At 39.3% G+C, this 14,775-nt stretch overlaps 1 long non-coding RNA gene across 1 annotated transcript; it reads left to right on the forward strand.

Annotated features, from left to right (window-relative positions):
* The first annotated feature begins 12,584 nt into the window (after nucleotides 1-12,584).
* LOC111883314 (uncharacterized) lies at nucleotides 12,585-14,434 on the forward strand. Its single transcript, XR_002847404.3, has 3 exons — nucleotides 12,585-12,790; nucleotides 14,034-14,084; nucleotides 14,328-14,434. It is a non-coding gene; the product is annotated as an uncharacterized LOC111883314 (long non-coding RNA).
* The last annotated feature ends 341 nt before the right edge of the window (nucleotides 14,435-14,775 follow it).

A 14,775-nucleotide genomic window follows, 5' to 3' on the forward strand; every position in this document is an offset into this window, starting at 1 on the left:
TCGAATGAATCCCTTCTTGAGAAGTTCGTTAAGTTGGCTGGAAAGTTCCTGCATCTCGGCCGGTGCCAGACGATAAGGAGATTTGGCTACTAGAGTAGCTCCTGGCACTAAGTCGATTATGAACTCAACTTGGCATTGTAGTGGTAATCCGGGAAGTTCTTCTGAGAAAATGTCGGGAAAGTCGCATACTTCGGGGATTTTCTGATTGCCTTTCACCTCTTGACTTGTAACGACGATGTGCGCGAGGAATGCATGATATTCCTTTTGCAAGCACTTCTGGGCTTGAATGCACGAAATGATGCGAAGGCTCGTACTAGGTTTGTCGCCATAGATAACTAAGGTTTCGTTGTTAGGAAGGTTAAGACAAACTGCTTTTTCAAAGCACATGATGTCGGCGCGAAGAAGACTCAACCAATCCATGCCAATGATAACGTCGAAACATTTAATTGGGACCGGCAGGAGATCTATCTTGAAAGTATGGCCATCTAAAGTTAAGGTACAACCTACGTATATGCAGTTTGTACTCTCTGTTTTCCCGTTAGCCATTTCTACCGTGAATGAGTTTTCTAATGCACATGGTTTTTGATTAAGCAGGTGTGCAAATTTATGACTTACGAAACTTTGCTCTGCTCCACTGTCGAAAAGTATGCAAGCATATGAGTTATCGAGGAGGAATGTACCAGTAACTATCATAGGATCAGCTACTGCTTCCTCGTGGCCCAAGGCCATAACTCTTCCTACTCCTCCAGCTATCCCCGCTTTAGGGCAGTTCCTCTTGTAGTGGCCCACTTCGCCACAACCATAGCAAGCTTGGCCCATACCGGCATTAGGAACATGGGCGCCCTGAGCTGTTGGCGTCCTGCAGAAATAGGCTGTATGCCCCTTCCTATTGCAGTTAGAGCACTGCATCTCCTTGCAAGGTCCGTGGTGGTGGAAGCTGTATTTGTTGCACTTCGGGAGAGTTCCAGCATAAGTGTTTGCTGGTAAGGAGTTCACAGGGATAACGGGAGTTACTATGGTAGCATTGATTGCCATAAGTTGTTGTTTCTTGGAGGATTCTTGCGAAGCCCCTCTTTTCCTCTTATTCCACCCTTTCTTGTTGTTGTTGACATTTTGTGGTACGGGTGCAGGGATTGTTGAGTTCTGAGGTTTCCTGTGATCTATGAGAGATTGTGCCAGCTCCTTGGCACTATCAAAAGTGACAGGCTTGGAAGCTAACACACTTGAATGGATCTGGGGCAACAATCCCCAGATATATCTCTCTATCTTCTTGCTCTCGAGAGCAACCATATCAGGGAATAGGATTTCCAGATCACAGAACCTATTTGTGTAGGTTGATATGTCGGATCCAACCATTTGTAGACCCCAGAGTTCCTGCTCGAGTTTTTGTATTTCACCTCGAGGACAGTACTCTCTCATCAGCATGTCCTTCAAGTGTTCCCAGCTGATGGTATAAGCCACCACTAAAGTCAGATACTTAACATGGCCGTTCCACCATGTTAGTGCTCTGTCAGAGAAGGTACAAGCCGCAAACATGACCTTATTGCCCTCCTGGCAAGCATAGATTTCAAAGACAGATTCCATCTTTTCAATCCATTGCCTTAACACCATAACCCCACCAGTTCCATTGAAGCTTCGGGGTTTGGCGTTCGTGAAGTCCTTATAGGTGCATTCCCGGGGATGTCCATGGCTTTCGCCGTGGTTTGAGGGATGTGCACCTGATCCCGATGCACTAGGGACAGGAGCGTTGATGGCTGACACAGCAGCTGCTACTGCTGCTGTGAAGGCTGCCTGGAACATAGTGGCATCGAAAGGAGTAGGTGGTTGAAGAGGTTGAGGTGGTGGTGGAGGTGGTGGTATCGGTGCTTCGTTGTTTGGGTTACGCCTGGGATTTCTGCATTGCATCTTTAACTATACGTTTAAAAGATGACGACAAGGATAAGAATAAATGAATAATGAATGTGTCCCATGGACTAAATCCCCATAGTCCAACAACAAAATGAATAGTATGACTAAATGAAGATGACAGCATTTGGATAATAATTTCCATATGATTAGATATCTGTCAATAATACTGGGTTTACAGATGTAACAAGTTCGGGAAAAATGTCCTAGAAGTAGGCCTTACATCAACCAAGATAGGAAAAATTTTGACAGAACTATGACTAGATCAAGACCTAACAGGTCTAAGGTTTATAAAGATAGGAAATTAGACCAAAGTTTTTACATAAACTAGGTTATATGCAAAAGATGAGTCGTCGAGATTCTATCGGCGATGAGAACTGCTAGCATGAGTTCTTATTCCCGACAGTAGACGTTCTATGTCCCTTATACGCCTGTCAGCTCTCACTTTCTGAGCTCGAAGTTCTCTAACTTCAGCTTGAGTTTTAGCAAGTTCCCTCTGCAGATTTGCATTGCGTACCAGAGTCCTTTCATGAGCAGACTCTAGTTGGCGAATGTGGACAGTGTTAACGCCAGAGTTGGCATCAACCTCCAACACTTGATTGATAGTTGCTTGACCTATTATCGTGTTCCGAGAAATCCTACAAACCATGATTGGTAGGACTCTATCAGCAGATCCTCCTTTAGTGAGGTTGTAGAAACTTCGGTCTCCGTTATAGGGAATGGGTTGACCTTGTTCCTGGCTCCATGTATTCAAGTTTATGGCCCACAGAGGTGTGGGTCCTTGAAATGCGGGACGGGGGTTCAGGTTTGGGTCTTGAGCAGCTGGGGGTAGGTTGTTGACTTCAGGCTCCGAGTCAGAACTATCGGAAAAACCCTCAGCATGGTGATCATCCAAAGGGATTTGGTGATCATCTTCTGGTTCTGCCTCTAGCCATCCAGCATTGCCTTGGTTTGGGAAGTACAGATCGCCATGGTGAAATCCAGCCATTATAATCTACGCGAGAAAAGGGATATAAGATATAGCTAAATAGACGAACTGACTAAGATGATTATAGTAAGACCAAATACCCCTATGGTATTTGTTTATGGTTGTGTTGGTAAGTTTTTAGACTTGTTGCCACATCACAACCATTCTTGGGCATATGCTAATCACTCCTTGGACCAGCATAGTTGATCAAGCTATGCCATTCCCAAGACTGACCATATATCCCCAGGCTTACTTGTGATATTCAACAATCGTAATACTTTGTTCTTGTCATTATGACACTGATTTTAGTATGAATGCAGGCATGTATACTTACTTAAATATTTTATTATTTAAAAGTATAACTCTTAGACAGAGTGTTTTAATCCCTATGTATTTATAGTTAGTATATCTTTTATGGGTTGATATACTATATTCACTATAAACAATGCTCTGATACCAATCTGTCACACCCCAAAACCAAGAACGGCGGAAAGGTTCCGGGGTGGAGGATGTCATGTACAGTATCACAACAGTGTAAAGTAGTAAACAAGAAACAATATCATCCATTGCATTTAAGTAAAGTTTTAATACATGTGTGTTCTTTTATTGTAATAAGACACCAAAATATATAATCAAAATAAAAGACGAGTCTTGTCTGTGCTCCGTCTTCTCAAAACCTGGCCATCGTACCTGTGTACTGGTGACCTGAGAATACAAGTTATTTTGAAAGCGAGTATCAGCCTAAAGCTGGTGAATTCATAAGTATTTAAGTGTCATTGTCTTCTTTTGAAAAGCTGTTATGAATGCCATGTAAATCTTTAAATGAAGAAGTTGATATAAGTATGAAAAAAAACCCTAGAAAATCCCTTATTTCCTACTAGTATAAGATGTAGTCTTCTACCAAGACCCGAATGTTTTGTAAGTAAAATGATAGTTTTTCCTTTCTATTGACTAGTACTAAAAGTACTTAGTCTAATTCCTCGTTTATGTGAATGTATCACAAAATAAAGTAATATGAAAATGTACTAATGTAAGTGTTATCCTTTGGTACTAGGACTAACACGACATCGCGCTAAGCGAAATGTATAACCTAGTGAACATCCGAAGATTGTTCAATTTTCCTCTGTAGCAGCAACAAGGCGGAGGAAGGGTTAGTCCCGTAATCGATTTCCTAATATAAGTATTAACCGTAGACATCCGTACGTGTTCATCAACCTCTGTAGCGAACAGTAGGCTCAAGGAATGGTTAGTCCCGTAGCTGTATTCTATTATAAGTAATAACCGTAGGCAGCCATAGATGTTCATCAACCACTGGTGGTAATCAGCTGGGATTCGGAATGGTTAGTCCCGTCTAGATATCCCGTTGAACTGGGATAGGCAGGACAATTTACACAGAAGGTACTAATAAATCATCCTCGTGAATCGAGATACAAGTATTCATGTAAGTGTATACAGGTAAATGTATCTACGTAAAGTTACTCATGTAATGTATTCATGTAAGGTATTCATGTAAGTGTATCCATGTAAGTGTATTCATGTAACGTGTAATGTATAGTATAGACTCATGAATGAACTGACTCTGGTGTAATTCCTTGTAATAGGAATAATGTTCTGTATCTTCTAACTATCTCTATGATAGTAACTGGAAGGTAATTGGTTTTTCAAGTAGGTTTATACACCCTTGCTACAGAAGAGTGTGGGAAACAGAATAAAGGATGAAAACCATAACATCAATACATATATAAGAACATAAGTGTATAGACATAGTTTTGTTCAAGAAGGTAAAAATGGTTTTGTAAGACATCTAAGAGTTTTGAACAATAATTAACAATGACTTGATGTCATTTTAATAAACATTTCAAAGGTAATACATTTGATATCAAAGTATTTTAAGATAGAAAACCATTTCATGCATCACATTTTGAAGTATGTGAAATCTGCTGGATGAAAACACAGTTATAAAATACATATGAGTGATTTAATAACATACTGTTTTCTACTTGTATTCCCCCCCCCCCCCCCCCATTAAAGCATTTAAAATCACTTAAAACATTGATTAAGGGGTATGAACTCACCTATAGATGGTGGTTTGGATGAACTGAACGGTGTAGGACTGTTAGGTGTCAAGTGAGGACTTGTACACACACTATGATCCTAATGAACATATAATCACACATATATGCAACCAATTAGTCTTAAATTACTAATTTAAAATGTTAAGACATCTTAGGGCATGATAAACACTTTACATAAGTGTTATTATCCTTCATGACTTTATTTAATTTGTTGTAGGACCCGGCTAATGAATTTAGGGTTCCAAAGGATCCCATATTTGAGTTTACTCTCCAATAAACTCCACACAAGGAGTTTACGGTCGTAAACCCTTGATTTTACGGCCGTGAACTCCTAGGCTTAAGGTCCTTTGGTGTTTTGAGGATCTAAATGATCCCTAGAAGCATTCCAACTTGGTGGGTTAATTCTTGGAAGGGTTTAGGGTACTAATACACTCCTTTGAGGAGTTTACGGCCCCAAGGCGAATTCCTTTTGAGTTTACTACCGTAAACTCATATGGAAGGGGTGTTTTTATGCTTTCAAGTCCCAAGCTCATGTAGGATAGGTTCTAGACAATTTTCTAAGGCTAATGAAGGCCTTAGGCACACATTGGTACCCTTCTTTGATGTTCACGGCCCAAGAACCATTTCCCTTAGAGATTACGGCCGTAATCTCTCATGGGGATGGGTTTTTGATGTTTTAAGGTCCCCAAATTAACTAGGAATAAATAGAGGCTATTGTCCAAGGCTTTAGGAGTGATTAAGGCACTCTTTGGCCTTTGAATTTGGAGTTCACGGTCCAAGAACTTCTTGGGCCGTGAACACCTAAATCTTGGTGTTCATGGATGAATTCTAGTCTTAAATACACCTATATACAAGCCTAAGGTAGTTACATAACACAGGGAAGGGACTAGGCATAATTTAAGCCTTATATAAGAGTTTACTCCCCAAGATGTTCTTGGGCGGTAAACTCTCGAATCTTGCAGTTTTGCTATGTAATATATGTTATTAAACACATTTTAAGCCATGTAATACAACTAGAGAGGGGTACTCATGATTTAGGATGAAAACCCGAAGATCCGTGTGAGAGAAAATGGCTTTTCTCTAGTTGGAAATGTAAATAATGAATGAATATGGTTCAGATTTCTATATATAGTCCTGGGATTTTTGGCAGAAAATAATTTATTCCCGAAATGATCTCTAATATAATAGAGTTGCACAAATCCCTAGTGCATCCACTCTCCTGATATCTCCTGAAGTGTAAACCCTAAATTACTCAAACTTATACGGAAAAGCCTGAAAATTTACTGCAACTGACATGACTTCTATTGGCTTGATATTGTTTGTACAGAATGGAAATTTCGGGTTGTCACAGTCCGTCACCTCTTGAACTTCCGGTCCATATCATCTTGACCTTCCGGTCCATATCGTACATAACATACATAACACATACATATCACATAACAGCATACAACACATACTTCACATAGCATATAGGACCTTACGGTCACACATAGGTACCCTTCCAGGTACAGTATAGTGTGAAGACTCACCTGGCATGAAGAATTATCCTCTAGTCACACTGCTGCTAAACACCGACCTCTAACTCTGTGTCAAATCTAGCAATTGCCACAATTAGAAACTAGGACCAACCTTTCACTTATTAGGTCTAAAGGTAGACCACCTACTAGCCCATCAATGCTCTAAATCCATTGGGCCCACCAAGGCTCAATAATAAATGGGCCCACATATAGCCTAATTCCTAAATAGAAAGGCGAGCCCAACCCAAGGGCCCCAAGCCCAATTATGCTCTCCCATGGCCGAAAGCGCTTTAGCATGAAGTCCAAACTCCAGGCCCAATTCCTAAGGCCCAACACAAAGCTTAGCCCAAAAAGAAAAACCCCAGAAGGAGGTATGCGGGGCGTACCCCCTTGGTACACTCAGCGTACCCAAACGCGCATGGATCTGATCGGGGCCTCAAACGACTACGTTGCGCATTCCGAGACTTACGCCCATCATAAGTCCCAGACTTACAATTTCTATGATTTAGGTCTGAATGGGTTAAGATAATAGCTAATATCTCAGATCTCGACATTCCTCAGTCTCCTAAACCATAAAGTCGAGACCTTTAGGCCTTTGCATGGCTAAAAGGTTTTAACTCACTTCAACCTTTTATCCTCTTTTCTCATTAAGACCACAACTCATGCATGACTCCATAACCACGACCAAGTTTGGATTTTTATGGATTCACAACACTCGAATCACTAAAATGGGATAGATCTAGGTCCATGGAGTCCCTTTTGCTCATAAAGTCTCCACCTTTGGGACTTAAACCCTAAAATGGACCTTGAAGCATAAAACAAGAAGGGCAAAGAGATCTAGAAGCTTTTTACCTCAGAAAGAAGCTCCAAACTATGTAGAACTTGGATCTACTCTTTCTCTAACTTCAAGCTCTTCCAATGGCCTCCTCTTCATCTTCTTCACCTTGAAATGGCACCATCAAGCTTAAGAACACACACACAAGCCTACTACGGGTTTTCTTCTCTCTTAGGGTTCACTCTCTGAAGTATGGTGGCTGGGGGAAAGGCCTTAATATTCCTTTTATAGTGCACAAGTCAGAATTAGGGTTTGAGTCTGAGCTCACTACGCCCAGCGTAGTTTAAGGTACACCCAATCTACCGTGTGTATACCGCGTCCAACTTAAGCGTATGAGTACGCGCATTGTACTCCTTTGTACGCCCAGCATACTCATCTACCACAATTTCCTTTAAGGCCAAACTTGACAACTTGAAGAAGATGAAGAGCTAAATAAACATACCCCAAATTCCCTGGTGTTACACACCAACTTCAGCCCATCATAACGATGATCTACATTTACGTCCATACAACGCCTCGAAGGGAGCAACTTTGATGCACAAGTGATAACTATTGTTGTATGAGAATTCGATTAAGGGCAAGTGGGTATCCCACGACTTTCCAAAGTCTATCACACACGCGCGAAGCATGTCTTCAAGCGTCTGAATGGTTCGTTCGCTTTGACCATCCGTTTGCGGATGATAAGCAGTGCTCATGTCGAGTTGTGTTCTGAGCGCTTTCTGAAGTGATTCCCAAAAATGTGAAGTAAATCTACTATCTCTATCTAAGATGATAGATATTGGCACTCTGTGGAGTCTCATAATTTCCTTGATGTAGGTCCTCATTAATTGTTCCATTTAGTATGACTCTTTGATTGGTAGGAAATGAGTGGATTTTTTCAACTTGTCGATTATTACCCATATGGTATCTAAACCATCTGTCGTCTTGGGTAGTTTGGTCGCAAAGTCCATGGTAATCCTTTCCCATTTCCACTCAGGAATTACTGGTTGCTGTAGTAATCCCGAGGGCTTATGATATTCCACCTTTACCTTAGCACAAGTGAGGCATTTGCTAACATAGGTGGAAATCTTTGCCTTCATGGTGGGTCACCAATAATGTTGCTTGATATCCAAGTACATTTATCTGAACCCGGATGGATGGAGTATCGTGTTTTGTGGGCTTCATTCATGAATACTTCTCTGAATCCCCCAAGTTTAGGGATCTAAATGCGGTTCATAAAATAATATGCTCTGTCATCCTTCACTTCGAAATTCTTTTCCATTCCACGTAATGCTTCACTTGTTTTGTTTTCCGTCTTCATGGCATCGGATTAGGCCGCTCTGATTTGTGAGGTCAGGTGGGATTGAATGGTTATTGAGAGAGTCTTTACACGACGATTCGAGTATTCTTTCCGACTCAAGGCATCAACTACCACGTTAGCTTTCCATGGGTGGTACTTGATTTCACACTCATAATCGTTTAGTGGCTCAACCCATCTTCATTTCCTCATGTTCAACTCTTTTTGATTTAAGATGTGCTGGAGACTCTTATGGTCCGTGAAAATGGTGCACCTTGTTCCATAAAGGTAGTGCCTCCAAATTTTCAAGGCGAAGACCACTGCTCCCACTTCTAGATCATGGGTCGTATAGTTCATCTCATGTGTCTTTAGTTGTCGGGATGTATAAGTTATCACCTTCCCACGTTTCATGAGTACACAACCTAAACCCTGATTCGATGCGTCGCAGTAAACTATGAAGTCTTTTGTTCCCCCTGGTAGCGATAGTACCAGTGCACTGCAGAGTGCGTGCTTCAGAGTTCGGAATGCAGCTTCTTGCTTATTTGTCCATTCAAAGGGTACACCCTTTTATGTAAGCATGGTAAGTGGCTTGGCTGTCTTAGAAAAGTTCCGGATGAACCTCCTGTAATAGCCTGCGAGACCTAAAAATTGGCGAATTTCTGTGGGTGTCGTTGGGCTCGCTCATCCTTCGATGGCTTTGACCTTAGAAGGATCCACGTGTATCCCTTCTTGACTAACAACATGACCCAAAAAGTTCACCCTACGAAGCTAGAACTCACACTTAGAGAGTTTTGCGTATAGCTTTTCAGTTCGCAGGGTTTCCAGGATTTTTCGGAGATGTTGGCCATGCTCCTCTTCGCTTCGAGAGTAAACTAGAATGTCGTCAATGAAAACGATGACAAAGTTGTTGAGTAATGGTCGTCAGATTTGATTGAGTAGGTCCATGAATATGGCAGGGGCATTTGTTAGACCGAAGGGCATTACGACAAATTCATAATGTCCATAACGAGTTCAGAAAGTGGTTTTGGGGATATCCTCTTCCTGGACCTTGAGCTGATGGTATCCAGATCGCAGATCTATTTTGGAGAAATAGCTTGCGCCTTGAAGTTGGTCAAATAGATCGTCGATTCGTGGAAGTGGAAAGCGATTTTTGACAGTGAGCTTATTTAGTTCCCTATAGTCAATGCACATCCTAAAGGATCCGTCTTTCTTCTTAACAAAGAGAACCAGAGCTCCCCAGGGTGAGAAACTAGGTTGGATGAATCCTTTGTCCAAAAGCTCACTGAGTTGGTTGGACAATTCTTGCATCTCCGCAGGAGCCCATCTGTAGGGCAATTTGGCGATGGGTGTAGCTCCTGGCACAAGGTCTGTTCGAAACTCGACTTGTCTTTCTGGGGGTATCCCCAGAAGATGTTCAAGAAAGACATCCGGGAACTCACAAGCTACTGGAATGTCTCGAATATTGACCTCTTCCTTGGACTTATCCACTATATGAGCCAGAAATGTCAAGTCTTTCTTTTGTAGATACTTATGTGCCTTAATGCATGAGATAAGACAAAGGTTCATGCTGGGTTTGTCTCCGTATATAATTAGGGTTTCGCGATTTGGAAGGTGAAGGCGAACGGCCTTCTCATGACACATAATTTCAGCATGGAGGGGGCTTAACCAATCCATGCCAATAATCACATCAAAACTCCTAATGGAAACAAGCATTAAGTTTATTTGAAAGACATGTTGGTTCAAGGTTAGGGTACGTCCGATGTAGGTTTCCCCAGTGGATTCTGTTTTCCTATTGGTCATTTCCACCGTAAAGGTTTCATTAAGCTTCTGGGGTTGTTGTTTTAACAAGTGTTTAAATCTATTGCTCACAAAGCTTCTTTTATCTCCAGTATCAAATAAGATGAATGCATATGTGTGGTTTAGGAGAAACGTACCTATGACAACAGCGGGATCCTGAACCGCTTCTCCCTGACCCATGGTCAGCACTCTTCCTGTTCCTCCATTCCTAGGGTTGTTGTTGTTGTTGTTGTTGGGGCAGTTTCGACGGAAATGCCCAGTCTTTCCACATCCATAGCAGGTGTGGCTTGGTCCAACGTTGTTGCCGCTATTGTTGTTGTTGTTGCTCAGCAACTGGTATTGTTGGGGATGAGTCCTACAATATCTTGCCGTGTGACCTTTTCTATTGTAACTGGTACAGTGCATCTCTCTACATATTCCATGATGATGGAAACTGCATTTGTTGCATTTTGGAAGACTTCCAGCATATGTTCTCCCTAGTGTTAGTGTAGTAGTTGCCATGGCAACATTGACAATAATAACATGTTGTTTCTTCGAGGATCCTTAAGTTGGCTGTCCCTTTCTCTTATTCCTTGACGTTCGCTTACTGCTCTTAAGCTTGGGATTTGGAGTGCCTTGATATGCGATCACTCATTGGTTTTCGTGGTCGTTACTTCGACTGGTGTTGTCGACGTTATTTCCTCCTCTGTTGGTGTTGTTTGCATTGAGTTGTTCCATAGCAACAGTTACGGCAGCGGTGACAGCAACTTGGAATGTAGTAAGGTCCATTTGCAAGAGTGGTGCTTCACGGGTGTGCTCGTTATTTCTATGGAATGGCATCTTTTAATGCATGATGATAAGCAGGACCGTAAGTAACGACGATCATTTCCGGTGGTGCTCTGAAATTTTCGCGTTTTGTCGTATGGTTCACAACGTTTCGATCTATATCCCTATGGTGTGTTTTTGTTTGTTTGTGCACATAAGCGAAACCTCATATTAAAACATTTAGCATTTCTGCTAGAAATAGCGATTTTTAATACAAGAAAATTTGCCTAAATGACAAACTTTTCATAAGAAAATGTACGATCCGACAGTATTACGACATAATATCCATAGAAACACAATACTAATAGGAGGTACTGATGGTTCTACATACTGTAGAACTTATAATAGCAAGTAGTAAAGCAAGTCCCATCGGTAGAGATGACGACGACACTCAATCGTCGAGCTGACGTATCAGGAGTTCTACCAGTTCATCCGCCTCTTGGGTGATTACCTATACCCTTTGCTCGGCTTGTACAGCCCTTGCCTTGGCCGTAATAAGTTGAAGCTTGAGGCTGATAATTGCCTCATCGAGAGAGCGTAGATAGTTTGTATCAACCCTTTGAACTGTGCAGGAATCTGGCGGGGCTTTCGACAGGTGGGGTTCACTACGTCCCTCCTCTACGCCCTTCTCTTTGTCTAACTCCTGGTCAGACTCGTCATATTCAAAATCAATTATCACATATTCGTCCTGTTCCACTTCAGGTCCAACGTCGAGTGCTCCCCCCTGATCTCCCTTGGGCTCGTCCTCGATCATCCCGTGGGTCACTAAGACCTGATGAAACTGAATGCCCTAGTGCTCTCCTTCCATGGTGACTGAGAGAAGGTATATGAATAAATTATCATCACTCCTAAGACGTTTTAATTTCTATATAAGGGATATGTTTTTAGGTTTACCAACCATCGTGATTTCCTCGGGGCATGTGATAGTTGTACCTCGGAGGAAATGTAGTTGATCAAGCTACATTCACAAATAAGGAAATCCAAGTCCAAAATCGACTTAAACCGGGATTTTTAGGGTTTCCAATTATTTGTTGACTATTTGAAGTGTTTGTATAGAGTGTTTGATGGAAAATTTGTTATTGAATAAGCATCATACATGCTTTCACATTTTTTGTTCACAAATGTTATCATTGTTGTTATTACATGGTATAGAATTCCTAGTTGTGACAATGAACCACAAGATCAGTTTTTATTAAAGGGTAAGATTTGGTCTCCATGTCTTATAAAATACAAGTGGTCTCAAATGAACCTATATATATATATATATATATATATATATATATATATATATATATATATATATATATATATATATATATATATAATGTGTGAATGTATACAACTCATCTTAGGGGTATATAATTATGATTAATAAAATCTCAAACAATTTCCTTGTTATCTCGTACAACCGGTACCTTTGGTTCTTCAACCCCCAATTCTTTTTTACCTAATTTTTTTTCCATCCAACCACCCTCCTCTCTAGCGACAAAAGTAATCCTTCGACGCCTCTCCTACACTAAACACCAACCCTGCATCGTTAGCTTCCCATGGAGGAATTGATTCAAATACCCCCAAGTCTAATTCTATTTCATAGTAATTTCTCGTCTATAATCTGTAAGTGTCACTTATTTTTCTTGATACTCTCTACTGATTTGAATGCCACTCGGCTTTTAGGTTTTAAAGATTTAGTTATGCACACATTTTTATTCATTAATAAATTGTTGTATTATTTTCGATTTGGATTTTTGATATTTTATCCCGATTTCGGTATATGATCAGATGAAGAAAAAAAAACAATTTTAATACATCTTCTTATCGTACATTATTTCTTCACTTGAGTAGAAATTGGGGATTGAGTCGCACTGTTGCATTCACCATCCATTATGTTTTCAAAAATATTGTAGTTTGTTACTAGCCTTTGATCCCTCAAACAATGGTATTGATTTTATTATTTTACTTAAATGTGTATGTATGTGCCTTCCAAATTGGTTAATATGTTTGATTTACCCATTTGTTAAGGTTTATGTTTTTTTTCTCTTTTTTACTCATTTCAATCTATATTACTACTAAATTTATCAATTTTCTTGTTTATAGATTTGTGAAGGTCCACAACTTTCCTTGCCAATCTCTATGATGATTGTGGTTTGTGAAATTTGGCTAAATAGGACCTGAATTTTTTCTTTGCAATCTAATCATCTGCATCGTCAGTTTACTTTTATAATTTGGAATTTAAGATAAATTATTCATGGTTTATGGTGATTTCATTGTGTAGAGACCTACAAGTAACAATCCATATAAATGGTATAATCCCATTGAGGAGACTCATGGAAATAATATTAGAAGGTTATTTCTTCAAAAATTGTATATTTCCTAAAGCAAATAATTGTTTTATAAATAAATGAAATGATGGGTATTGATTATATAATTGTTTTCATATATTTGGATGCAACTTAGTGTTGCTTTCTAGTACACTTTTTGTGGGAGAGGAGGTAACCCTTTTGACACAAGTACTAAAATGTGGCCATGGGAAGATGGTACTATTTCTTTAGCCATGGCAAATAGAAGAATTAAGATCATTTGTTTTTAGACTTCTTATTTATTTGGTAAAAATTTGGTCAATTGTGTAGTTAGATTTTGCTCATTGCATTCGTTTTTGTTGTAGTGGGGGTGAATTCTAGTTCGTAAAGAAACTTGGAGTTTATAGGTGGTGTTTTCATGATAAGTGGACTTATATTATTATATTTATCATATAATGTTGTCGAATTGTGTCCATATATTGTAATTTGTAATGTTATGTTTTGATTGTTGATCAGGTTTTTAAATGGAACTATTCATTAGCTTGTTATTATGGTTTTAGGAATCTAATGCAAATCGGGATGAAATTATGGCTCTTGCGAAAGAACTTCAGGTAATTTCTCATGGTTAAATATAAAAGAAGGGGTAAAAATAGTTGTGATTCAATTAAGTTCATTCTTTCATAATGCTCGTTCCGGAGTTGTGGAGTGGAATACTGGAAAAGTAGGTTCTTAATTGATTTAAAATTTTCTCCTAATTAAAAAATCTATAATCTTGGTGCCAAATGTTCTAATATTTCTCTTTCTTGATTATACGAGGAAAGAAAATTTTTTAATTGAGCGATTTGTTGCTTTAGGTTCAAATATGGAGAGGTAAAGATAGAGGCATGAAAAACCCATTCAAAAACAAAGACAAATTATTCAAGAATGATGAAAAATTCTTATATATATATATATATATATATATATATATATATATATATATATATATATATATATATATATATATATTCTTTAAGAGTGTTGACATATTCCGAAAGAATGTAGTATATAAGATTGTCTATACTCTTTGTTTTATGTTATAAAAATGGTTGTTTGACGATATAAGAATTGTTCTTATTTTTGTAATATATATACTTGATTATATCGCAATACATTTATTTTAAAAGAATAATATGCTATTGTCTAATGTATATAGGTGTATTCTTTAGGAATGTTAAATCTAAAAAACTCTTTGAATGAAATTGTATTTTTAAGAATTAAAGAATGAAAGTGTATTTTCATATATATATATATATATATATA

Source organism: Lactuca sativa, chromosome 3 (assembly GCF_002870075.4).
Source record: "Lactuca sativa cultivar Salinas chromosome 3, Lsat_Salinas_v11, whole genome shotgun sequence".
NCBI classification, from domain to species: domain Eukaryota; kingdom Viridiplantae; phylum Streptophyta; class Magnoliopsida; order Asterales; family Asteraceae; genus Lactuca; species Lactuca sativa.